The 25011-nt window shown below is 36.6% G+C and overlaps 1 pseudogene; it reads right to left on the bottom strand.

The window, feature by feature from the left end:
• Positions 1-267: 267 nt before the first annotated feature.
• Positions 268-25011, bottom strand: part of LOC103079898 (F-box only protein 5-like) — a 150458-nt pseudogene continuing 125714 nt past the window's right edge.

Here is a 25011-nt window from a genome sequence, read left to right as displayed (position 1 = left end):
AATATACCTGTTTATATGCCAGGTTATTAAATGAGATACAGTTTAATGTAGTTTACTTTTCATTTCGGAGGTATAAACATTTGCCCCAAAACCGAGGGGATAAGGCATTACTGCATATCAGTATGTTAATGTCCTAACTATGAATTGACTATTCTTTCCTTAAGATATGGAGATGCTTAAGTATTGTCTAAAGAAAATCTGTTCTTTCACCCAAATACAATTAGTAGAAAGAAAAAAAAACCCCATTGATGCTTTGATAAGTAATTTTTAAATTTGGCTAATTGCTGTTTCTTTCTTATAGCGTGGGGAAGGGCAGCTGCCGCCATGCTCTTCTGTGGCTTCATTATCCTGGTGATCTGTTTCATCCTGTCTTTCTTTGCCCTCTGCGGATCCCAAATGCTTGTCTTCCTGAGAATGATTGGAAGCCTCCTGGCCCTGGCTGGTAAGACTGTGCGCCAGCAATCCTTTCTTCCTATCTGCAGGGGACATCAATATAATAATGTCCACACCACAAAGAAGATCTCTGACAATACAGTTCCTGATCTGTTCTCGGAAAATGTGTCACCAAAGGCAGAAGTAACAGAGGAGAGATGTATTTTAAGAGCTGGATCCCTTTTATCCTCTGCCTGAGACAGCGTTCCATGTCCCCCATCCAAGTGAGGAAGGTTGTCACTCTACCTGCTGGTATCTCTCGTAGATGACCCTATGCTCCTGACACCCCTGTCCCGAGGGACCAGGGCTGGAAGTGCAGTGTCTCCATAGTGGTCCCAGGCTGGCCTCCCATGAGCCCCATGCCTGAGGGGACTGGAATGTCCCTGAACCATTGCACTTGTTGAAGGCGTTCTGCAGTCTTAGGATGTGGTGGGTCACAGAAGGGTTTTCTGCAGTGGGATGGGGGATCTGGGAGGGGCCAGATCTGGAATTGCCTCTTTGCAGCTTAGAGCCAGGGTTGGGGGATGGGAAACTTAGTTATGCAGCTGGGTGGGGCTTGGAGAGAACATTTATTAAGGCAATATAAGAACTAGCAAGAATCTAGAGGCAAGAATTATTTGAAATTTTAGGTGGGCACCTGGCAGTAGGGAAGTCTGCCAAAGGAGCAGGACCCCAGCCACAGAGCTGGATTTAGATGCAAATCTGGATTTCCTGAGGAGGGGAAAGAAGAAGAAGATGCTGGTAAGGGCAAAGTGAGGCGGCCATAGTCCATTTCTCAAGCTACCAACTTAGGCTCATGGAACAAAAGCCGAAGTCCAGCCACAGACCTGGGGTATAAATACAAAGTGAGCATATGGTTTTGGAAACAAGTCAGAAGCCTTGTAACTAGAGGGGTCCATAGGATCAAGCCTGAGCCTGAGTGGGACCACTGTGCACAGGGTTCCCTGAGTACAAAGAAGGTGATGGCAGGATCTAGGGCAGGATAAGTGAGGAGCAAAAAGGCCCTGGCTGGGAGGAAGGAGGTAGCCTCCGAGAACCAGCCAGTGCAGGTCTAACCATCCCCTGTACATTTAAACGTGTCTCTTGATTCAAAATAAAGTTTACTCGAGTGTTCCTCATGTTTCAAACTTTGCTTTTGGAATAATATTTTAGAATCAGAAATGGCTAGGAATCACAAAACATATGAAGAATCTTCCCCCTCCACTTTTATTTGGTGTTTTGTAGTTCAAATTTACAAGACCTTATCAGAGAAACAATTTGATGTAGCTTCCTATCACATGTCTTAGAAGACTAGGTAGATGCCTATATAAATCAGCATTAGAAATAACACTATGACATTAACGTTCATTGAAGAATCCTTTATGACCCATCAATTCCACTTCTAGGTATATATCCAAAAGAACCAAAAGCAGGGATTTGAATAGGTACTTGTATGTCCATGTTCATAGTAGCGTTATTCACAATAGCCAAAAGGTGGAAACGACCCAAGTGTTCAGCAGCAGATAAATATATAAACAAAATGTAGTCTATACATACAATGGAATATCATTCAGCCATAAAAAGGAATGAAATTTTGATGTGAGCTACAAATGGATGGACCTTGAAAACGTTATGCTGAAAGAAATAAGGTAGATACAGAAGGACGAATATTTTATGATTTCACTTGTATGAAGTACCTGGAATAGGCAAATTCACAGAGACAGAAAGTCGACTGGAGGTTACCAGCAGCCGAGGGGAGGGGGTAATGGGTACATATTGTGGATGTTGAAAATGTTTTAGGTATGGATAGTGGTGATGATTACACAACATTGTGAATGTATTTAATGCCACTGAATCGAACACTTAGCAAATGGTTAAATTGATAAATATTATGTTGAGTATATTTTACCAAAATCAAAAGAAATCCTAGTAAAACTCTTCTGTCCACCTTAACATTAAAACATTAAGATCTAGTAATTGCCATCTCTAGCTAACAGGGCTGCAGGAGTTATTGTAAAAAAAACTCGTTCTGGTGAGTTTCGATAGATAAACAGCTGAACTGTCCTGCTTAACCCCGTGTTCTCATTTTACAATTTAATTCTCCTCGTCTTCAAAGCTGGACAAGTGGAATGGGAAATGTTTAATAGAAAAATAAAAAGCCTAGAAATCTCAATACATTTTTAGTGGTAATAATGTTGAATAAGCCCTATTTGATTTTTAAGATATATTTCATAACAATTCTTTTTAATTTGATGTATATTATTGGGTTAAAATCAGAATAATTGAACACCAATACAATTTAGATTTTGTAAAAATTGATCCAAACCATTACAAGAACTTCGTGTGATGAACCAAAATGGGTAAATAACAATGTTCAACATTTATTACTAGGCATATTAGAGAAAAATGCAGAGAAGTGTTCCTTTTGTGCCATACACAATGATTTGCAGAAAATGACAAACTTAACTAGTGAGAGTTTGTTATTTAAACTAGACAGAAAGTGGGACTTCCCTCGTGGTCCAGTGGGTAAGACTCTGCACTCCCAGTGCAGGGGGCCCGGGTTTGATCCTTGGTGGGGGAACTAGATCCCACATGCATGCCGCAACTAAGAGTCCGCATCCGCGTACCGAAAAAAAAAAAAAAAAAAAGATGGAGCCAGAGGGAGACTGAATGCAAAACTATTTGCCATAAAGTCCTACACAGTTGCCCATTCTATGTGATTACACATTATTATGTATGTATATATATATAAACTGGGAATTCAGGGAATGGTGGAATGGTAAGACAACCTGTTTTCAGTAATGAATACAGTGGTTGTATGCAGAATGCATTGAGAGTCAGGGGAGAGAGCAAGACTAGGTGTAGGAAAACCAAGAAAACCAATTAGGAAGTTCTTGGGGTAGGTCAGTTATGGGCACTGAGGATCTGAACTAGGTCATTGGCAATGGTGGTATACAGTTAGGGAACAGATTTTGATTCTAGGAAATCAGGACTGGTTTCACCTGTGTTTTGTCTTTCCCTTCAATGGCCATACTTTTTTTGTTGCTGTTCAACAGATATTGCTAGGGGGACCACAGATCTGATATTCTAATAACTTACGCATTATATTTTTGGCTGTAGCCTCAAGGACAGTTATTACACATCAGTCAAAACTGAGTATGGTATGTTGTGTTCATCTGGTGACACTGCCTAGGAGAGGTAGAATTTCTAAAGGTTATGTCAACTCTGATTTCTACCAGAAGATCATGGATCTGCTTTTGATCCCCTGAAAACAGATGAATAGTTTCGCTTAGTTTCTGAAATTATGAGAGGTGTGTGCACCTTCAGTTTCTAATTGCTGAGAAGCTATGACTTGGTGATCTTGAAACTGGAAGTTATAATTTCACTTTTAATAACTTGTTCTGACCTAAGCAGACACCTCTCAAGAGAAAGGAAAACGTAGATACTGACTGTCAGGAGTGTATAAAAAACAACATAATGTGATTTCAGATCAGCAGATTTGCCACAAAAATTGATTAGTGCATCTTAAGGTGGGACAGGCCTAAAAGGAATTGGGTGAAAGCCCAACATAGTTCCTTTAAAGGGTGATTATTCTTATCAACCACCCTTTTCCTCAGCATTCTGCCTTTGTTCTACCTTACTTTGACACTTTCCTTTATAAATATGAGTGTGCCTATACTGAATTTAAATTGTGAAACAGTTACACGAGTTTAAAGTATTAATGACTAGTTAGGCCATTATTTTGAAACAGCCAAAAAAAAAAAAAAGATCATTATGAAAGAAAAATAGGATCACACAGGAATTTTAAGACAAAAGTGTCTCTGTTTAATGATTTGTAAAAGAAGTAGGAAGCATTTTCTGTGAAAACTGCTAATTATTTTGGTTTTCCATAATGAAAACCTGTGATGTTGTTTAAATGTCTCTGTTCAGTAGTTTACTCTGTTACACTGGTACATTTGTTTGCTTTGTGTATTTTCTCACTTTTCTGCATCAGATAAGAGCGATACATCTATGAGTTTAAAGTTTTTTGGAAATGATGGCAATAATCGGTTGACCTTGAGAATCGATGACTTATAAAATTGTGTTACTTCAGGATGAGAAGAACTATTCCAGTCATCATTTTGGTCTGGTGTTTCATTTATCATCTTGTATCTTGGAAGATGGTTCTTTATTCTGCTTTGTCAGAAACATCCACAAATCAAATAATTATTGATATACACTTGGTAACTTATGTCTAGAAATAAATTTAAAGGTTACTAAATAAATTAACCTTGGTAACAATTGTTTTTGCCATGCTGATGGCTCTTAAGGTATGATTTAATTGTACATGTCTGTGGAAGGCTTCTCAATGGCACTGCTGTTCAAACAAGAAAAGGGACAAGGTTCTAAGATCAAACACCAGAAATAGCATGTCCTGTCACACTCAGAGTTCAAGAATTTTTGGAGCCCAGATTTTTCTTAAATTTGATCAGAATAGGGATTGTGAATTTACATACCCTCTTTTTTCACCCCCTGCCCACTGTCTGCTTTGCCTTTGCTTGTGCTGACTTATTGCTTCTTGTTTTCTCCTCACACGCCTTTTAGTATGTGGTAGAGGTATGCAGGAGAGTTTACAGCTAGGCTCAAAAACACTTCCTACCTGCATCACTGCTGCAGATTTAGATGTGCTGATTGATCTTCTATCTAGAGTCCAAGGCCTCTGTACCTGTCCAGCAAGTTCTGTCTGCCCTCATCGGCTGTCTTCTCACCCCTCACCCAGGTGAAAGTCAGATGTGATTCAGCAGACAATGCACAGTGTCACAGTGGGCAGACCCAGATCTGCCTTGAAAGTATACCAGCCAGGTAATCCTGCGATCCCAGGTGTCTGACCTTGTTTCTTAGCTTTCTAAGCCACACTGACTCTTTGGTGTTTATTCTAGAATTTATGGACAAAGAAAAGTCCTCCTGCTCATCAGGTCCTTTCAGAAATGGCAATAAAATATTACCAATCAGGGGAAAATAAAATTAATAGTAAATTCCTCTGAAATTGGCTAGGTAAAATAGAGATGGAATACTGGGTACCTATTTTGTGCTGTGTTCTGTGCATTTTCCTACAAGTCTTGTTGGAGAAATTCCTTTATGTCTGTTGTCTGTCTTTTCACTTGCCATGCTCTCTGTCAGACTGCTCACCTCTCATATTTGCTAGGCTCCTTGCTATTTTACACCTTTGGTATCATCCCAGTTTAGACTGACTCCAGGAAGCCCTGAGATTTCTGTAGGTACGGTGGCAATGTGGTAAGGAAGGAAAGGGACTGACTGCAAGTCATGATTGAGAAAATGCACAGAAAAAGACTTTAAGTAGTACTTATATTTCTTGGATGAGACCATTTCTCCCTCTGCCTAGGAAGGCATTTATTTTCCCTCTTCTCATTGCGTATTTACATAGTTACTATGGATGGCTAATGTGATATCTTTCAATTTTGAAACATATAAAATTTTGAAACATATAACATTGTATTCTAACAGGAGAAGAAAACTTCCTTTCATGGATTTCAGAACACCAGTGGTACTTCCAAGATATTTTATTAAAGATATCTCTATCTAGTTCTCACTGACGTACTGTTGAACAGTCTGCACCATCTCTCAGATCTGCATTTCTCTGTTGGCCTCGTTCTCGGGGAACACACCTCTATGAGAAACATAGCCCCTGCAGCTCTGGGTACATGGTCCTTAAGTTAATGATCTTAGAGGAAGCATGAGTGCCTTTACAGAAAGCTTTCACAAAAGTTCTAGGGGCATGTTTGATTGTCCTGCCTTGGGGCATGTGCTCCTTCCTGGGGCTGGGTTAGCCTGACCTGAATCATATAAACTAAAGATTACTGCAGGGAAAGTGATTCTGCAAAGGAAAAGCATACTAGGCAGACACACGAAGGTCTATTTCAATAAAATAAAAATTTTAGATAACTGGATGAGGTTATTAAGAAGTAAACGAAGTAGGAAAAACTTAAATCTGACTTAGCAGCTGATGTGAGGGTGATCTTTTCCTGGGTTGTTTTCTATCCCACTGTAATGAAGACTTAACGGGCTCATAGTTTTATAGGATTCCAAATGGGAACATTTCTTTTATCTGATATGGAGTATATACATAGCATTTCCATTTATATTTACTGAGTAGTTTTTTCCCTCTAAGGCAGTGATCTTCAGTATGGAAAAGTAATAGATTAATACTTTCAAATTTAAATAACACAGAATTATTAATTTTGTTTGATCCCTATAGGCTAGAAAAGCAGGTTGATACAAAATGAGAAAATGTGTCTTCACAATTTTTAATAGTGAATGAGTATAGGCTTTATCAGCACTATTAAGGCAGCTAATTAATAGCTAGGTAATAGTTATATATACTTATAAATGTTTAACTAAGTGTTTTAAAAAGTTTCACTAGAATGTAACCATCCTTGTGGAGTCAGGCAGCTCTCAATACATACATACCCACGTACACTCATCTCACTCACAGGGCTGAGTGACTGCTTTCCTGGAAAGGAAAAGAAACAGCTTTGTTACTCAGTTCTCTGGGAGGAAGATTACTGGGACAGGAGGATGAGGTTGTAGTGACTGAGCTGCTCTGGGAGGGTGTTGGGGGGTGGGAGAGAGACAGCTGAACTTTTCCATCCCTCAACAGTGTCTCCATAACTCCTAGGAGTCACAGACATACAATTTGAAAAACACTGCAATAAAAATCAATAGTGGGATTAAAATCACTTTATAGCATTACTCACAACGAATTCCTTGAGATAGATACTCATCTGTGGTTTTCACTTGTGTGTATATTTGGTGGTATTAATAATAATTGACTATTGATGTGATATAGGCATCCAAGCAGCACTGCTAGTCAGAGCAGACTCCAGCTGTAAACATCTGGAACACCTTACAGGTATGTTTCAGCTGGATATCATCCTTATAAACCTATATGCAGAGTTATGAATATTACTATTAATAAATATTTTTATCTGTCAAAATACATACTCTATTTCTATTTCAGTCTATTTCATTTATACCAAAATGATCTCTGGTAAAAAGTTTTACTGGGAATTTTATAGTTTCCTAGCTATTGAAAACATACATATCTAATTTGTCATTAGATATATTCTACCTAAAGACTGTGTTTTCTTGGAACATTAATTATCTGATTGACTAACTAATAGTTAACATTAAGTCCACGAATATTTCTAGGCTCCTAACTGTGAGCCAAGCAATGTGTTGGTCTCTGGGTGCACAACAAAAAGATAAGGTTGTTACCCTGTGGACATTATAGCTCCACTGGGGGTATGGATAATGGACAATTTCCAAGCAGAGTAATAAATTTAGTAATAAATTTAGCTGTCCTCCATGTAGAGCTGAGTACTGTATCCAGGATATAGTTATCTCATATTGGCTATAATTCTTTATGCCTCATTTAGCTTGTACATTATTTGAGGGTAGGAGCATTATCATTCTAATATTGGCACCTTGAGTAATGCCTATCACAGCATGGATGTTAGGGGTTCAATGTACCTCTCATCCCACCTTGTTTTTGAATTTTGGTGTGTATACGTAAGACTTACTACACAAATGTGAACAGTATTGTTTTTGTTACTCTCTTCCAATGTCTCACATAAACTACATTGGGGAACAAGGCTTGGATCAGGAAGTTTATGAGGGACTTCCTGCTTCCTGCCCACTGAATTAGAAATAAGTTTTGTACTACATACCTGGCCTCACTTTATCACCCAGTTACATGCAACTAGTCAGTAAACCACAGGGTTGGACACAGATAGTGGAAGAAAGCCCATAACACATGACAGGAGGTGAGGGGCCAAATTCCTGCCTTTAGGCATATAGCCCTGCCCACCAGTAAAACATGAATGTCAGGAATGTCAATACATGTCAGGCTCTCAATCCCATTAGCCATCCCTCCTTCATACGCTAAAATGACTATTTGCAAACAAATTTTCTCAGCATATGTAACCATATACACTTAGTAACTGAAAATCTGCAAGTTCCATTCAAGCAAAGGTTTGGATGACTGTCTGACTGAAATATTGTATACTATTGGATGGATGATTGGATCTGATGATTTAAAAGTGCCGTTTAACCCTGAGAATCTATGTTGCTTTATCTTTTATATTTATTTCACCTGAAATTATTCAGTATCCTTGGGATTTGGTAAGACTGGACTCAGGAGTATTCCAATTCATGGAGCGGGACTGGGCCTATGAGCCCAGTCTATTTCTCTTAGGTTTATTTTCTTTCACTCAGTATTTGGCCTTGCTGCAAGATGGGCACAGATTGGTTGCAAATTGTAACCAAATACTGTAGGCATCAATGTATATGTATGAACACCAAGAAAGCTTTTGCTTAATGAGAATCTGTGAGCCCTTTGGTGTATTGGCTATGGTCTGGTGACCACCAAAGTTATAGGATGAAGCTTTAGTTAATTTCTTTATTAGGTATGATCTCTGTAAACTATAACTATCAGATAATGCCTATCATGATTTTGGAGAGTAATCTAAATCTTGGTCATTTGCCTGAAAAATACAGAGAAGTGTATTAATTCTTAAAATATAGCATGTTTAATGAAGATTGGGGATAAATGATCTCATTGATTGGTGTGTACTTAGCAAACAATTTCAGGTATAGTAGGACATGAATACTGTAGGAAGGAGTGCTGAGTCTGTTTCCTTGAGGCTGTATGGCAAGCACACATTTCTTCTTGCTCATTTCCTTGTTTACTTATAACACTTTTATTTAGGATGGATTGATGGGTACTGAGGGAAATTATGGGGTGGGTGATAGAAGGGCCAGCTAAAGTGCCCAATCCAACTTTTGGTATTTGCCTGTGTTTTTTACTGAGAAGAATTATTTTCAGCCTTTATGTATCAAATTTCATTTTAATTTTATTTATTAGAGCGACAGTTGATATTTTTCTGGTACCATTAATTCAGTAGTTCATGGAAGAATTTTAGATTTGTTGCTCATATTACTGTAAATAGAATGGTACAGAGCACAATAAAAAGGCTAGAAAAATATAATACATTGTGGCTTAAACCTGTAATAGTATTTTATAGGAAATATGTAAAGTGTTATGTATATTTTAACATTAGGTTAACAAATAAATATTTTGTTTCAGTGGAATTTCTGGTCAGGAAATTGAAATTTAGCAATTTTGAGGCAATAGAATTAAAGACGTCGACACATTCACTGTTGGATAATTATATAACCTTGTAAAGTTTCAGGCTCTTGCTTCCTATATTTTGAAAAATGGAAATCTCTCTGGCTCATTATCTTTTGTTGTATATGGCCCCATGGCCTTATTTAAGTATTTTTCTGAATGACTCTATTGAAATTGCTTCAGCAAACTTGCCGGGTAACAACTTTTCACAGACTGATGATAATCCATGAAGAAAAGTTCTTTAGTGCACTTATCTGTTCTCTGTTCTTTTATTTGTGTTATTATGAAAATATCTTTCTGTTGTAAATTATAACACTCACATGGACAAGTGCAAAAACATCAAAGCATAGTAAAATAAATTGTTACAAAGCAAACGTCTCTGTAACATATTCTAGGTTGAAAATTAGAATATGAACAGCTTTCAAGAAGCCACTCCACCCAGGTAATTCCTCTGCTTAGTGACAGGGTATCACTGTACTGATTTTTTTTTCTCTCTTTTTCAATCTCAGTTCCCCCTCTTCTATTTTTATGCAAAAGCAGCCATCTTCATGAATTTGATGAGTATCCTTCCTCTCCAATTTTTATATGTTTGCAATAAATCTGCGTACACATAAACAATGTATGGCACTACTTTGTGAGTTTACAAATTTTTCATAAATAGTATCATGCTGTATATATGTTATTCTGATGCATTATTCAATATTATGTTGTAAAATCTTTTCATATTGTTACATATAGTTTCAATTCACTTTGTTATACGGCAGAAACTAACACAACATTGTAAAGCAATTATACTCCAATAAAGATGTGAAAAAAATATGTATATAATTACAAAAAAAAAAAAGAAACCACTGTACTGATTTTTGTGATCAAAGTGCCATTGCATTTCTTTCTTAACTACCTATGTATGCATTCCTTAACAATATAGTTTTTGAAATTTATATAAATGGTACTATACTGCAAGTAATTTTTTTTGCCTTGTTCTTTTGTTCAATATCATGTTTAAGTTTCTTTGATCTTTTACTTCATTTTGAGAAACTTTGTTTTCCATGTGAGATAGTTGTCAGGATTGCTTGGGATTGTCATTAGCAGGTATTTGTCTCACCTCTTTTCTTCCCAAGTTTTGTTCCTCTACTTGATTCTTTTAATGTACAGTTACAGATAGATTTTAATTTACTTGCCATGATCCTGTTTCATTGGTAGAGGATTTTTGATTGCTGTTTTTTCTACCCCTGGGATTATCATGTAAATTTATAGAGTGCTAAGATTTTGAACAGAAGGGAAAGGATTAGATATTGCCCTTTAGAATGACTGAATAAACTTACTAGAGAAGCATATGGTATGAAGTATGGCATTAAAGGAACTGACTGATAACAAGATGATTTCAGGGAAAAGCGTGTCTACAGTTTCAAGAAAAGAATCAACGAAGGGGGCTTCCCTGGTGGCGCAGTGGTTGAGAGTCCGCCTGCCGATGCAGGGGACATGGGTTTGTACCCCTGTCTGGAAGGATCCCACATGCAGCGGAGCGGCTGGGCCCGTGAGCCATGGCCGCTGAGCCTGCGCGTCCGGAGCCTGTGCTCTGCAACGGGAGAGGCCACAACGAGAGGCCCGCGTACCGCAAAAGAAAAAAAAAAAAAGAATCAACAAAGGAAGAAAAACAGTTGGCATCTTCATATATAGTAACCTTTTGGCTTGGAAAATTAAGCATTCCGACAAAACAATTTCAAACTTATGACAGTGCTAGAGAAATAGGTTGATTGAAGGATATATTCAATATATACAATATATTGAAGATATATTGAACATACATTCAATATCTATTCAATCAAATATTTTGATTGAAGGATTTTCTACCTCGAATCCTTTCAGATAAGGAATGTCATTATATTTGGAGCCTAAATACATATGTTATGGAAAAGAGAAAAATAAGAGCAAGTTTTTGTTTTTTCTTTTTAACTAGGACAATCCTATTGTTGACAGCAACTTGATTTCACAAATCCACAAATATTTCACCCCACAAATATTTCACCCCACGTGTTTCAAGATGCTTTCTGGGGAGTCCCAGCGTAAAGATTTGCCCAACACTTTGTTCAGTGAACTCAACGATAAAAGCGATGTTAGAAATTCACTGGGAGAATTAAGGGCAAAATGAAACATGAGCTTCCATTAAAATAAAGTTATTGTTAATTAAATTCCAACTTCCTTTTTTTTTTTTTTTTTTTTTTTTTTTTTTGCGGCACGCGGGCCTCTCACTGCTGTGGCCTCTTCCGTTGCGGAGCACAGGCTCTGGACGCACAGGCTCTGCGACCATGGCTCACGGGCCCAGCCGCTCCACGGCATGTGGCATCTTCCTGGACCGGGGCATGAACCCGTGTCCCCTGCATCCACAGGCGGACTCTCAACCACTGCGCCACCAGGGAAGCCCATTTTCTCTAATTTTATATGTGGAACTACCACTCACCCAGCCCCTCAAGTCAGAAATACGGAATGATCCTAGAATCACCTTCTTTAGCTTACATACTATCAACTATCAAAATTGTGTTGCTTCTTTCTCTTAAACATTTATTCGTTAGCATGCCTCCTTTTTTCCCCTCATTGCCACTATCTCAGTTTATGGAAGCATTTCCCATCTACTTGACTGGAAATTATTATTTTTTGCCTCCTTTTTTAAAGATCCTTTTTCCTAGGCATTTCCAGAGGGAAAATTCTGAAACTAAGATTGTCACTTTTCTGTTTAAAATCAATGTTTCTTGTTTAAATTCACTCTTTACCTTTGTGATAAAGCCCAATTTTGGTCTCCTCAACTGTATAAACAAGACTCATCCCTTGTCACTTCCCCACATACACCTAAGGGATCAGCTATCTCAAAGGACACACACTGTGGTCTTTCTTGCCTTAGTGCCATTATACATCCCTTTAATTTGAACATCCTCATCTGCTTTTTCACTTGGCTAACTCTCACTTATTTAAGATTGAAATCAAGTGACTTCAAGTAATCTTCTGTAAGCTACTCAGATTGTCTTAGGAGAGCCCCCTTCACATTCTACATTTCCTATACTTACATCAATTATAGGGCCTTTATAACATTATCCATACTGTATGTTCCCTCATGCCTGTCTCTACCACTTGTCTGTGAGCTTCTTGAGGTCCACTTGTGTTCCCAGTGTTAGGATTCTATATGAGGTATAGCAGGTACTCGATATACACATGCAGGAGTCTGGTAAATGCATGGAAGCAGAAGCACCCCCAAAGCATGAGGAACCTTTCCAACCAGAGGCTGGGTGCCCCTGATCCCTTTTGCAGATCAGCCTTACCTATTTTCCCAATTCACAGAAACTTAACTAGTTCTTTTGTTTTTTTTTCTTTCTTTCACTAGAGGTTTTTCCCTTTCTGGTTTTACTTGATTTACCTAAGCAGATCCCCTGCTCAAGCAGTTATAATTGAAATTGTTGTTGAAATTCTTAAAGTATTTAGAAATGAACCATGTTTATATGTAACATACTCAAGTATTGTAATATATTCACATATGATTTTTCTTTTTTTTCTTTTTCTCTTTTTTTTTTTTGCGGTACGCGGGCCTCTCACTGCTGTGGCCTCTCCCGTTGCAGAGCACAGGCTCCGGACGCGCCGGCTCAGAGGCCATGGCTCACAGGCCCAGACGCTCTGCGGCATGTGGGATCCTCCCGGACCGGGGCACAAACCTGTGTCCCCTGCATCAGCAGGCGGACTCTCAACCACTGCGCCACCAGGGAAGCCCATGATGTTATTTTTATTGCAGAAAATATTTTAACACTATCATATAATATCACTATCACTTACATTGTAATTTCATCATCTCAAATCCATTTCTAGAGGTATACAACATTCTAAGATCTTCTTTTCACATTTTTCAGTGCTGGGATATTATGAAGAATTAAACTTGTGCTTTTATTTATAAGGGTCAGAAAACAGTCTTTACAAATTGATATTAGGAGTTTTCCACATAGAGATCTTCCCTTTCATAGTCATATAAATGTTTCCCTTTTATTTTCTTTATATTTTACTGGAATGTCTCTTTTGTTGCATACTCACATGCTTTTTTTTTTTTCTGATTTAGAAAAGAAATATCTTCTCTTTAAAAATCCTATTATAAGCCAAATTTAGATTTGTTTGGTTTTTCTAATCAGCTTTTCCTAAAATTATTAGTAGTAAGCAAAAATTCATTCAAAATACTGCAGAGAGCTCAAATTCAAATATTGTGTTTATATTCTGTCAAAGACCATGATCTGTTCTTTGAGAATCTTCTGTTGTTTTGCTTAACTCTTCTAGTATATTTTGCATCTTGCCTAAATTAAATTGTTTTAATAACATTAGATGGCATTACCATCAGACTGTTGTGAGGTTAAATATACATGTGCTTGTAGAAACTAACACAACATTGTAAAGCAACTATACTCCAATAAAAATTAATTAAAAAATACATGCACTTCAGCAAGATGTTTCCTCTTTGGTAATATCAAGAAAACATTATTTATAATCTCTGAAATACTTGCGAGAGTATTATTACTAGAAGCACAACTGTGGCCATGTCTTTTTGGAAAAAATCCAAATGATGTGCTGTATATGGCTAATAGAACGCTCCTGGATTTTTGGCCCAAATTCTGGCTTATACGCCATTTTCCTTACCAACCGTTATTGTAACTATCTTAGGTTTGCCTTGGACAGTAGTTTGAATCAATGGCTAAAATGGAAGGCCATTTTTGTTCATTACCTAAGTTGAAATTTGTACTTTCTATAACAGGTGTAAAATTAAAGAAAAACAAAAATTTCAACTTTAAGGACAGGGCTGTGGGAATAGACCACCCTATTATAGTGTAGGCTACACAGGACTATATTGTCACTGGAGAATTAAAAAAAACAAAATTGACTAAAAGTTGGTGTGCTTTTAATGGTCACTGTGCATGGAGTGGCAATTCTAATATCATTGATAAACTCCTTCTCTCTCTCAAAAAAATCAGTCTTTTGCTTATCTAAGTCCTAAACAATTGCTGCATTTACTATTGAACTTTAATAATAGATATTCATATTAGTACATTCTCTTACTTATCCTTTAAAAAATATTGTATTCAGGAATTCCTTGGTGGTCCAGTGGTTAGGACTCCATGCTTTCACTGCTGAGGGCTTGCATTCAGTCCCTTGTTGGGGAACTAAAGTCCCACAAGCTGCGCGGCATGGGCAAAAAATAAATTAAAAAAAAAACTAAATAAAAACATATTCTACATGGAAGTTAATTTTCAGAACTTTCAGTTAAACTTTTGGTTCTAACATACATGTGGACTCAGCTATGTGTTTTGAGAGGAAGTTCTTAATAATTTGGAATTGTTCAAGCTGCTTCAGACTCATTCCTTTCTTTGTTTTTCTTTTTTTTCTTCCTACTTTCTTGTTAAAATTTATTCTTAGAAATAATTCTAAAATTCATTCAAATTAAAAATAAAACTGATAGAGGACCTTCAAGATGGCGAAGGAGTAAGATGTGGAGATCACCTTTCTCCCCACAGATACATCAAAAATACATCTGCATGTGGAACAACTCCTACAGAACACCTACTGAACACTGGCAGAAGACCTCAGACTTCCCAAAAGGCAAGGAACTCCCATGTAGCTGGCCGTGTAGCTGACAGGGTCTTGGTGCTCCATCCAGGTGTCAGGCCTGAGCCTCTGAGGTGGGAGAGCCGAGTTCAGGACATTGGACCATCAGAGACCTCCCGGCCTCACGTAATATCAAACAGCAGAAGCTCTCCCAGAGGTCTCCATCTCAACACTAAGACCCAGCTCCACTCAACAACCAGCAAGCTACAGTGCTGGACAACCCGTACCAAACAGCTAGCAAGACAGGAACACAACCTCACCCATTAGCAGAGAGGCTGCCTAAAATCATACTAAGTTCACAGACACCCCAAAACACAGCACTGGACACAGTCCTGCCCACCAGAAAGAGAAGATCCAGCCTCATCTATCAGATGAGGAACACAGGCACCAGTCCCCTCCACCAGGAAGCCTACACAACCCACTGAACCAACCTTACCCACTGGGGGCAGATGCCAAAAACAAGGGGAATTATGAAACTGCAGCCTGCAAAAAGGAGACTCCAAACGCAGTAAGTTAAGCAAAATGAGAAGACAGAGAAATACACAGCAGATGAAGGAGCAAAGTAAAAACCCACCAGACCAAACAAATGAAGAGGAAATAGGCAGTCTACCTGGAAAGGAATTCAGAGTAATGACAGTAAAGATGATCCAAAATCTTGGAAATAGAATGGAGAAAATACAAGAAACGTTTAACAAGGATGTAGAAGAACTAAAGAGCAAACAAACAATGATGAACAACACAATAAATGAAATTAAAAATTCTCTAGGAGGAATCAATAGCACAATAACTGAGACAGAAGGATGGGTAAGTGACTCAGAAGATAAAATAGTGGACATAACTACAGAGCAGAATAAAGAGAAAAGAATGACAAGAATTGAAGACAATCTTGGAGACCTCTGGGACAACATTAAACGCACCAACGTTCGATTTATAGGGGTCCAGAAGAAGAAGAGAAAAAGAAAGGGACTGAGAAAATATTTGAAGAGATTATAGTTGAAAACTTCCCTAATATAGGAAAGGAAATAGTCAATCAAGTCCAGGAAGCAAAGAGAGTCCCACAGGATAAATCCAAGGAGAAACGTGCCAAGACACATATTACTCAAAGTATCAAAAATTAAATAAAAAGAAAAAATATTAAAAGCTGCAAGGGAAAAGCAACAAATAACATACAAGGGAAGTAACCTTGAACTATAATGTATTTCACTGCTGTACTCTCTATTTACTTTTAAGGATTTTTATGATTATGTGGTTTTCGCTAGCCTTCATGTGTGCTGTATAGAAATCATTTTACCTTTTATTTTTAAAGGCTATTCTGGTTTGAGCTCTAGTACTACTGGCATAAGCACAATCCAAAGAAATCTTGGGGACCCAAAGCCTGAGGTAGTAAGAACATACTTTGGGATTCACAGTGAAAATGCCCTAATGACTAAAGGGTTTTTTTTCTTTAATTAAAAAGGAGGCATTTATAGAATGTTATCAAGACATCTAAAGCTCCATAAAGAATGACATTTATGTACAATATTTCAGGGAAAAATCACCCCCTTTCTGTAGATGAACTTTTCAAATTATGGAAGTTTCATTAAACCCAAAGTTCATATGGAGAAAGTGCAAAAGGCAATAGAAAACTGTCCCTGTTAGATTCTTCCTCTGCATCTCATAGATTTTAGAGAGTCCTTGAAATGGAAGTGGGGATCTGTTTATTTTACAATTTACAAAGAAAGAAATAGAGAACTTCAGGAATTTTTGCTTAGGGTTTACAAATTATTGTATTATATCATTTTTGGATGCCATAACCTACCAAGTGATTATGCTATTCCTGGAATTATGTAAAATGAATGGTCAACAGGAGGATGCTTGAGTTTTTAGATTTAAAATAGAGAAATCATATATATTTCTTAACTAGGAACATTGTTTTCTCTTTCTGATTTCAGAGAGCAGTCACAAAAGCTCATTGTGTTCATTTTGAATAACTTGCCAGTAATGAGAGAAATCAGCCAGAAATTGAAAACTAGATGATAAAGAGAGATCAAGAGCAAATACTTCAGAATAATGACATCTTTGATGAGTCTATTACATTGGTATCTTTAAACCATGGGAAATCTTCATAGGAAAGTGATGAATGATGGGTAATAAGAATTTAAACAAAGAACCTTCAAGAGAGAATCTTTCATGGTAGTTGGAAACAGAATAAAAGAAACAAAAGGCTGGTCTCTGTGCCAGGTCAGAATAATTAAGGTCAAAAATAGGATCAGAAGGACACGCTATGGAGGGCTGTCTGAGAAACTGAGGGAGAGAGAAAAATTCAACAGTGAAGCTATTTGCGTTAAACTACAAAATATTGAAAAGTTAGTGAAATATGTATACCTGAGGGTTTTTAATATTCAGTAGAAAAGTAACTATATATAAATAGTAAGTATCCTCCTTAATTTTAAATTTGAAGAACAAATTTGTTTTATAGTGTTTATCACAGACCTATAGTATTTTTCCATGTCAGGTGTTATATAAAGATTTTTGCTGAAAACATGTTCTCAAATATTATTTACATATTCTAAAATATTAACTAAGAGCCCAAAGTGTAAAATTTTAAGATTGGGATGATGTATTTTAAAAAGTGTTCTAAAACATTTAAATGTTAACAGAGAAAAATTTTTATTATAGCAGTATACTATTTTAACTCTTGAATTAATATTACTAGAGAAGCAGTGTGTGAACCTGAAAAAGCAATAAATTTTTATTGATTCGTTAGAATGTTTTATAAATTAAGAACATAAATCTTTTAGGTGTTATATGTATTACAATATTTTTCCATCAAAATTTTTTGTAATGGTGAGTACTTGTGGGTGAATACTTTACTCAGCATCAGGGACTCTGCTTAATGATGGAACTGAAACAATGAACAGGTTAATCTCATAGTCAGATTCCTTTACTAGCTTCTTTCTTAGGAACCATGCTTAGAAAGTCCTTCCTTATCCCAAGATTTAATAAATATTTACCTATTTTTCCTTTTAACACTTGTGTGATTTCAGTTTTTACATTTACATCTTTGACATATTGAGAATGTATTTTGGTATATGGACCATTGAACTTTTAAACAATTTTAGTAGCCCAGCTACAAATAAAATGTTATACATTTATAAGTAAAATATTTAGATATATTTAGAATGTTTAGAATGTTTTCTTTTGGTTATTTCTGAATAGTGTATGCTAGCATTTTCTCTCCTCAGCCTTCTTTACTCATTTTGTGGTAATAAATTGGTAGGGTGTTTGAGAGAACTGGTCAGTAGGAAATTGGAAGGCATGACTCTGAGCTTAGGTGTGCCATAGCTGAAAAAGCCCAGTTAGAAAATGTACTTCTCAATACAGAGCTAGAGCATCTTTTAAAAGCAGACACTCCTGTAAAGTTTAGCTAATATAAACGGTTTTATTAGACATGACACATGAAGACTAAATTGGATTTCATTCCTCATCTTGATTTAATAATCTCATGTGCAAGTTTATGGTGCCCTTTCGTGTGATTAAAGATCTAAATTAAACTTAAGTGTTTATTATTTAATGAGAACATTTTAACAGCTAATGTAGAGCTCTTTGCTGATCTCAGGGTCATACAATTCAATTATTGCCATCCTAAGTGAATTTTTTTCTTTTGAAAATGAGAAGCGATTGAGCTCTACAGGGTATATAAGCAAATGTACTTTTCTTCATATTACGTAACATCTCACTAATCTGGTTTAATGGTGGAGAGAGAAGGAAGAAGGCACCAAGTTTGAACTAACTAAAAATCTGAGTTTAATTAATGAAAATAGGCATCAGAAGGCTTAAGCCATATCTGATAGACTCCTGACCTTGAATAGGACACAGTTTCTGACTCTCAGTTTCTACATGTGTAGGAAGGTAATGATATAAGCTTTCTGGACTACCAGTTCTTTGATGAATACACAAGACAATGCATATGAGGGTCTTTGCAAACTGTAAGATACTGTATGCAACTTCTCTATTGTTATTATTAATTTAAATATGGATAATAACCAAAGTGAACAATATACTTGCTCTGGGTCTGCTTTAAAGAACAGATGACTCACTTATATTGACTAAATGCATTTGAATACAGTGAGTTAGAGTTTTACAAAGTCTGACTATCTAAACAGGCTAAAATTTTCTCCTTTAATTCTAATTATTCTAACGTGTTTTTTAACTAAGTCACCAACTTTATGAGAAGGTTTATATGTGGCATCAGTAAATATTAGCACATGGTATTTCAGTCATTATGTGCACAGCAATTAACATAAAAACTCATTCCTCTCATGTATGTATCTGATTTTATTTGGTATCTTTGTTTCTATTCATTTTGTTATTGGTGACTAGTTTAAGTGGGATAATGAGCAATCTCTCATTTTCCCACTGAATCACTTTCCCATGAAATCCTCCATCTGCACATGTACTATTCATTAAAATCAGAAAAAAAACATATTCATCTCTGTCAATTTTGAGTCGAGATGTTTCCTTTGCAACTGGTTTTGTTGCATAGTACCTCTGTAATCTTAGGTAACCTAGTTAGCTGCTTTGTGCCTTAGTTTCTTCATCTTCAAAAATGAATGTAGTGATAAAACCTAATGCGTTGGATTGTTGAGAGGCCTAAATAATATATTTATGAACATAAACTGGAAAAGAGTAAGTATTCAATAATTTTATTCTTTATTGTTTTATCTTGATTTCTAAAACTATGTTAAAAGTGTAAGAACTTCATAAGTTGCTTCCTCTGTAGTCTGTAATTTTGAATGCATAATAAAAGAATATGTTAGGGCTTCCCTGGTGGCGCAGTGGTTGAGAGTCCGCCTGCCGATGCAGGGGACGCGGGTTCGTGCCCCGGTCCGGGAGGATCCCACGTGCCACGGAGTGGCTGGGCCAGTGGGCCATGGCCGTTGGACCTGCGTGTCCGGAGCCTCTGCTCCGCAGCGGGAGAGGCCGCAGCGGTGAGAGGCCCGCGTACCGCAAAAAAAAAAAAAAAAAAAAAAAAGAAAATGTTAATATTTAGAAGAGGCTAATACAAAATTCCAACTTCTTTATACACCCACTTAGGTTAAAGTGGTCTTTCATGAACTATAGATTATTGTTAGTCAAGCAAGTAAATAACTATAATTTCTACCTATTCATTCCCTTGGGGAAAATCAGCATTATTTTATTAGTTTATTCTTATTTATCCCAGCCACCTCTCTGCTGTTATGCATCTTAGCCAGTCAATAAGAACAGCATTTGCTAATTCATATTGTGTACGCAGTCAGCTCCTAGGTGTTTGGATGAGGCAAGGATGAGACTGTTTACAGGGGTATGTGTGTGATGCAAAAGAAGTAAAATTTCCTTGAGCTACAAGCAGTGTATGAATTATCTGGACAGACATTACTTATTTCTAAATTGTGTTCTATAATGCCTTGGTAATTTAGAGAGGGAAAAGATGGGTGTGGACTGGACTGGTCAGGAATGTGCTTTCGAAAAATTAGCGTTTGAACTGTCTTCACTGAACTACAGACATATGGTGTATTAGTCTCCTAGGGCTGCAGTATCAAAAGACCACAAATTGGGTGGGTTAAAAAAACAGAAATTTATTCTCCTGTAGTTCAGGAGGCCAAAAGTCCTGTCACCCTGTCAGCAGGATTGGTTCTTTTATGGGGACTCTGCAGGAGAATCTGTTCCATGCCTCTCTCCTAACTTTAGCAGTGCACCCTCATCCAATATAACCTTATCTTAAATTGATTATATCTATAAAGAATTTATTTCCAAATATGGTCACATTCACAAGTATCTTTTTTGTGGGGGGACACAATTCAACCAACAACAGAGAGGGAGAAGAGAGAATATCCAAGGTCAGAAAGATAATGTGAGTATAAGCAACACATTTTTGAACTGTCCCAGTTGTTTCTGTTGTTTACTTGAATTTCAACAATTTTTATGGTGTCTGAGCCATTAGAAAATCTGATTGCTTCCTTCTAAAGAAAACTACTGAAACTTCATTTTACATTTAAATTTTGCCATTTAGTTGTTTTTGCCTGTTTGTTTGTTTTTTGCTAGTACCAGATATGATTAGATGAGATTTTATTATTTTTGAATATTGTAAAATTGTCATGTAATTCTTACTTGAAACAAATAGTACTAACAATAAAATTAAAACAATCCCATTTGTTTGCACAGTGGTTCTAGGACTAGCATTTTCTCATATTTCAGGACAAAAAAGTTTCATTAAATTTTCTGATCAGTTCTTCCTATTTCTCTGTTAGCAGAGGTTTCTTGATAAAACAAAGCAAATAAGCTCCTAAACATTCAAGGAAAAATATATAGTTTGAAGAATTAAGTGAACAAAATTGCATTGAAACTGACAAGTAATGTCTAGTCAAAATGAAAGTAAGAACACATGAAACCTTACAATTAGAACTGGAAAATCAATTATTCTTATTTTCAATAGAAAAATTATAGTGCAGAATTGGAGATTGAGTCTCTTTCCATCCTGTAGAATTGCAGGATAATTTGTCAACATTCCCTTAGAAGATAGTGTGAACAATTGGAAACATTGAACATGGAAGGAAACAATAGTTGCATCAATATATTTGTTTAGCCTTTTGTATAACAGATGTTTATCTCAGATAATCATATATTTCATGAGCTTCTGAAATCACAGAAATCCATCTTTATTTTCTTTAAGCAGTTTAAACCTTTCATATAGCACTAAAAACCTTCAATCAATGCATTTAAGACCACCTATGAATAATTAAGGAGGAAAATGAGCAGTTAATAAAGGTCAATGAGATAATTATTCAATTTTGCTATTTAAGAAATAATACAATTCTTTGTTATAGAATATGTAGCAAATCATAATAAAAATGTTAATCATCATCAAGCAGCTAAAGGAAAAATACACTTGGCCTCTGATATATCAAAAGTATATCAGTTTGCTAATCAGAATATATCAACCAAAATTAAATACTAATTTTAGAGAAAAATTCAAATATAGACATTATTAGACTATTTTTTAGAACGGTTAAAAAATGAAATCCCTTTTATCTACGGAGTGAAAAGATATTATAACTTTCTGTTCCAAGCAACAAACAAAATTAATGGAAAATATCTGCACTCTATGCTAAGACCAGACATTTTACTGGTGCAATAGCTTCTATAGCTTCACTTTATTTTACTCCCATATATCCATAATTTACATGGAAAGCACTTTGAAAAACAGTCTGCAAAGAATGAGCTTCTTAGATGACTGTCTTGTCTCCCTGTGAAAAATGTAATCATCCATAACTTCTATCTACAAATCAGTCATTAGAGCTGGAAGGACTTAAGCCAAGGGCAAGCAGGTTTTGTTTTTTTTTAATATCAACCTTCTAAGTTATCATCACTTTTGATTAATATGATATATGCACATGGAAAAAAATGTGTGGGCATATTTGGATAGACAGTGACCTAAACCCTATTGTGGTTTGTCTTTTCTACATAAAACCAGAGATTGACTTAGAGGCATGCAATTGATGCATCTGCAAGCCTGGGTTATATCAGAAGATCTGTAATAATGAGAAACTCTTTGGCATAGAGTCATCAATCCTTCACAGTCTTTTAAATATGGCCACAAGTTACCTAAACTTTTGTGCTGCTGTTGAGTTTTTCAGGTTTCAGACAACAGAAAGGTACATGAACTGAAGCCTATTTTCAGTTTTATAAAAAATGATCTCAAAGACTGCCCCCCACCTGAAGCTTTGCTACTGTGAGAAATCACTTAATGTTGACAAACAGTAGCTAATAATTTGAATCTTAGAATATAACTGTTAATACTAACTTAAAAAATATTGAGATGATATTAGAGCTGTGTGTGTGAGAAAGAGACAGAGACAGAAAGACACACACAGGGAAGAGGTGGGGGGAGGGAGAGTTGTGATAAAATGTTGGGATATTGCACAAAATCTTGACAAATACATGAATCTCCCCACCCATCTCCCTCCTGCCCAGATACACTATAGTATAGAGTGTCTTAATAGGCCTTTTACCTTTTGCTTGGGGTCTGATTTTGCTATTATTTTTTATACCTTTACTTGTTCCCTAAATCACTCTTCTGTGCCCTCTATCTTCTGTTTTCTTGTTTTCAAGTTGTCATTTACTACTTGTCCCTATGTTTAACATTTACTCTGTAGCGTCTTAAACATGTCAGAGTAAAGCTCTAAATAAATCTGGCAAACAGTCCTTGGATCCATGCAAAGAAATAATACTGAAAGATTCTGGATTATAATTTCCTCTCTAAAGTTGAACTTCTAAATTCCAGGCATATAAAATGTTACATGAACATATAATAGTTATTCATTGTGATAGACTCCTTGTACTTTGTATTTAACAAGGGAATTATTGCCAGTGATTTTGTTTGTTGTAGACAAAGTTCTTTGCTCACTAATTTTATAAAACAAGATTGGAGTGCACTTATTATTTGCTAGAATTATTATTTTTTAAGAAAAACTCAATTATGACCTCATGTTATGCTTTATCCTGGCCTCTTGGACAATAAATGAAAAAAACAATAGAAAACATATGTCAGAGCACTCATTCAAAAGAAAATATTTCAGTGGTTTTACCATAGAACACTTGAAATCTCTTTTTTTTTTTTTTTGCTATCCCGTATCTATACTACAAATGATATCTGGCCAATGTGGCACCTTCCTGACTACCAAAGTTAGATTTTCAATGCTTACCTTTTCTTGGATCCTTAGATTCATATATTTAGTTGCCTGCGTGATATCTCTGCCTGGTTATTTAGGATGATAAACTGAGCAGGACAAAACCGAACTCTCTTGATTCCCCTCCTGGCTCAATCCATCCACTAGTTCTGCTCTTCTCCCAGGCTTCCCTATGTTAGTAAATGGCACCACCATCTACTTTGCATAAGCTGAAAATCTAGGAGTTATCCTAGATTCTTCTGACCCCTTCCGTCACATCCACTCTTCAACAAGACCTGCCTAATTTTACCGCCAGAGTATATCCTTAGTCAATCTCATTCTCTCTGTGTTACTACCCACCCTAATCCAAACTACCACCATCTCCTGCCTAGGCTACTGCAATATGCTTCTAACTGGTCTCCCCACTTCCACCCTGGACCCCTTACTATCCATTCCTCACAATAGCCAGAGTGATATTTTTTAAGAACATAAATCCTATCACATCCCTTTTCTGTTGAAAGGTCTCCATTAGCTTGGCATTGCTACTAGAATAAAACTACTTACCCTGGCTTACATATTCTGGAGACTGCCTACCTCACCAACTATAATTCATACCGTTTTACTCCTTGCCCACTACTTTTTAATTAAATGGGCTTTTATATTTCTGTCTTATATGCTAATCCTGGTCTTTCCTTAGGCTCTTTGCACTAGCTAAACAGTGCCCTACTTGCAGTGACAATTTATCTGATCTCTAAGCAGCATTGGCTCTTATCATTCAGAATTTAGCTTAAATATCACCTGCTCCAAAAAGCTCTCCCTGAACAGTGTGAAATTGCCACCTAATCACTAATTGTATTAGTGAGCAATTGCTGCAACAATGCTGTGTAGCAGTCCACCCCAAATTTCAATGACTTACAACAATCACTTATTTTTCTTGCTCACAGGTCAGTGGGTTAGCTGGGACAGCTCTGTTTCAGGCTAAAGGTAAGCTGGGCTTGGCTGCAGGCTTCTGGTCAGATTCAGCGGTGCTCCACATGTCACATTGTCCTGCCCAGTGGTTGCCTGGGGTGACCACAGGAGTTCTTCTCATGGTGACCA

Source organism: Lipotes vexillifer, unplaced genomic scaffold (genome assembly GCF_000442215.2).
Source record: "Lipotes vexillifer unplaced genomic scaffold, Lipotes_vexillifer_v1.1 scaffold1056, whole genome shotgun sequence".
In the NCBI taxonomy this organism is placed as follows: Eukaryota; Metazoa; Chordata; class Mammalia; order Artiodactyla; family Lipotidae; genus Lipotes; species Lipotes vexillifer.
This window is presented reverse-complemented; position numbering and strand designations above follow the sequence as displayed.